The sequence below is a fragment of the Frankliniella occidentalis genome, unplaced genomic scaffold (genome assembly GCF_000697945.3).
Source record: "Frankliniella occidentalis isolate FOCC.00 unplaced genomic scaffold, Focc_3.1 Scaffold1, whole genome shotgun sequence".
In the NCBI taxonomy this organism is placed as follows: Eukaryota; Metazoa; Arthropoda; class Insecta; order Thysanoptera; family Thripidae; genus Frankliniella; species Frankliniella occidentalis.
The window spans coordinates 1438933-1442116 of record NW_026267131.1 but is presented as its reverse complement, the minus strand read 5'-3'; the positions used below and the strand labels follow the sequence as shown (position 1 = coordinate 1442116).

Below are 3184 nucleotides of genomic sequence, written 5' to 3'. Positions count from 1 at the left end.
TGTCCCTTCACACATACACATCGGAAGATAGCGAGGAACGTGCGCCCGGTGCACTACAGACTGCTGGGGCTGGGCAGGCAGGCGAGTCCGAGAGTCACCGCACCTGCTGTCGGCTGCTGGTCAGCTCAGCCACTGTTGTTGACGTTTGAAAGAAATTCAAAGTGACATGTTAACTCAAAATCAGATGCGCTCTGCGCTCCATTATTTTTGAAAGCCAGAACCTCACATTTTCGACCTTATTTTTTTTTTGGGGGGGGGGATTTACGTCCCCTTGTGAAAGTACCAGTGAATTGGGGGAGATGACACGACCGGGGTCTCGGGGTCTGGTGCTCTCACGTTCTCTGCCTATGCTTGCATCCCTCCGTTCTTTAGTTCCTCTCTCATTTCTCGCCTTCTTCTCCCCGCCCTGTCTGTCTGCTTCTTTCGCTTTTTTCTGGTTTTGACATCCAATAATATGATTCCCTACCAAGCAGACCCACCGCCATCCGCCAACCCCATTGCATATCAGATGCGTAGATGAATGCGAAGAGGGTTGAGGAGTTCGACTCAAATCTCTCGTGACGTGATGCACACGCTCAGGCGAGCGTACAGAAATCGTCAGCATGTTATGTTCACGTTCGCTCGAACACTTTCTATGGTCGAGCAAACGGTGGGGAGCGAGGGACGTTGATGGCAGGCGAAAATACCGTGACGATTTTATTACACCAGCATAACGGCGGAAATTAGGATAGCGTGGCGTCACTCGAGCTGTCACTTTTGGTCGGAGGGTGATTTCATTCAACGGATCTACCCGAGAGGCTTTTTATGGAAATGACTAAATGCTTGTAATAATGAAATTTGTCGTGTTTTATTTCTTTAGCTAGTATGCGCTTCGAGTAGTTCCCAAAGAAGCTTACTGAAAGTGTATAGCTTCTAACCTTTACCGTTACCGTATTAATTCACTACAAGACAATTAGCAAGCACCCATGTAAGACATTGTCCTTTTCAACGATTTTGTACGTAGGGTGATTCAGAGAAGATTCTGTGAGGGGCACTATGTAGCTTACTGATGCATATCACTGTAAATTACGGCGATGCCTCAAAATACAATTTCTAAGCGTAGACAGAGATGTTTCGAAAGCAAACTTAAAGCTGGATACCTTTAAAAGGCTGCAAAATGCCCTACAAAGGTGCATTGCGCGCTGTGTACTATGTGCAGCACTACAACGGTTTGGAGGACCGGCGGTGCGGGGGCGGGCCGGGCTGGCCCTTCGCCAGCCGGGCAGCAGCGGCGGTGGTGGCAGCTTCACAAAGCAAGCAGATGCGGTTACAAAGTCAGCAGAAACCAACGGGGCCCGTAATCCGGGGCATTTCTTTCGTTAACGACCCGACTGCTCGCTACCTGCTGCTTAAGACCGGGCCTTACCTGCTGGAGCGGCGGCCGTATAATGAGACAAAACGGATTAAAAGAGGGGGAAGGGGTGGGAGAGAAAGGGAAGAAGGGTGGACCAGAGAAAAATATACCGCGGACAAAGTAAACATTCTGCAAGATAGAAACGCCTGACGTTTCTAGGAAACGATCCAACAAAAATTAGTTTGGAACGCGTCGTCTTTGAACCGACATGCTGTAGAGGGCGGGTGGGTGCAGTGTAGTATGCGCAGGGTTTGTGTTTTGATGTGCGCACCACACCGTGGCTGAAGCCCTCTCACCACCGCACGGAGCTGTCGCTTTAATCATTAAATCGCGCACAACTCGACGGAGCGTGACACTCGTCGCGATCATCATTTCAAATGGAGAGTGTCTTCCCGCCGCGGCGTTTGGGTGACACGGCGGCGAGGCCCCGCGGGCCAGCTAGCCGAGCGGCTGTTCGGCGGGACCAACTTTGTCATCAGGAAGTGCGCGCCGCGCGGTCTGCCTCGGATGAATTGGGGGACCGGTAATGGCGGAAGGGGGAGGGGGGTGACGACGTTGGCTCGACGTGAACGACAAGATGTGCCTTTCGGAGCCCCCGGGCTTCTTCCCTTTTAGCTTGGAGGGGGAGGGGGCTTCGCGCGTGATGCCCGCCTGGTCAACAAGAAGGACGCGTTCTCCGAGAGGGGAAGGAGTTTGTCCGTCAAGCAGTGTGACCATGATAGAAAAAAAATGACACAAAGTTTTCTGATATCCTTCTCGTCGAAAAGGCCGCGCACCCTCAGCCTCAGCCCCCTCGATGTAGTCCGCCCCCCACCACCGCTGTTCGTCGCTCTCAGTCGCAGCAGGGGGTCTCTTTTGAAGAAGTTCCATTGCCTCCCGTTGCTGACGTGGGCCTTCCCTCTGCAGTCCCCGCTTGCCTCGGCTGCCGGGGACTCTCCCAATTAAATTAAATGGACTCTCCCCCGACTCTGCTCCACCTGGGACTGTCTGCCGCGGCGGGGCGGGGGGTCTCCTCCGGTTTCCCCCCCGGGTCGGCGCCGTCCCCGTGCAGAAAGACACTCCAGGTCTGTCTTGTAGTCGTGCGCCGCTATCTCGGCCGTTTGTGTCGTCCCATCTACATTTCTCATACAATTTAGCACAATATTAACGAAAGACAATTTGTTTCAAATGTTTGCAAAAACATGAAATTCTTGATCTGAACAAGCAAACTAACAAACGCAAACAAACAAACAAACAAACAAACAAACTAACAAACTAACTAACAAACGTCAACAACAACAACAACAACAACAACACAACGATGACAACGACTGCACGGTTCAGACTGGCTACGACTGTCATTTATTGGATACGTTCTAGTTGAAAATCAGCCAACCAGAGGCCTCGAAAACCCACTAGAACGTATACTATAAATTACAATCCAGTCTGAACCGTGCAGACGACGACAACAGACAACAGCGCGGAACGCGGGTATACATAGAGATTTTCCAGAAAATACGTCCGTTTTTCTCAGATAAATTCGGAAAATTACGGAAGCTCGGCGCCTGCGAGACTCGGGGTAGGCCGTACCGCAGTGCATGCATGCAATGCGGGCAAGATGTTGCCTACCTGCCAGGCGATAAGCTTGCGCTAGCATAGGCTAAACTTATTAGGTTCGTAACAGCGAGTGTCGGACGTACCTTCTGGGTGACCCCTACCCTCGCAATGGCAGAGGGGCTCCCCCCCCAAAAAAAACCTTCTCTCTCTCTCTCTCTCTCTCTCTCTCTCTCTCTCTCTCTCTCTCTCTCTCTC

General features: G+C 51.7%; 1 protein-coding gene across 8 annotated transcripts in view; it reads left to right on the top strand.

Annotated features, from left to right (window-relative positions):
• Nucleotides 1-3184, top strand: part of LOC113213447 (gonadotropin-releasing hormone II receptor-like) — a 113795-nt gene that overhangs the window by 85063 nt on the left and 25548 nt on the right. The window lies entirely within an intron of this gene.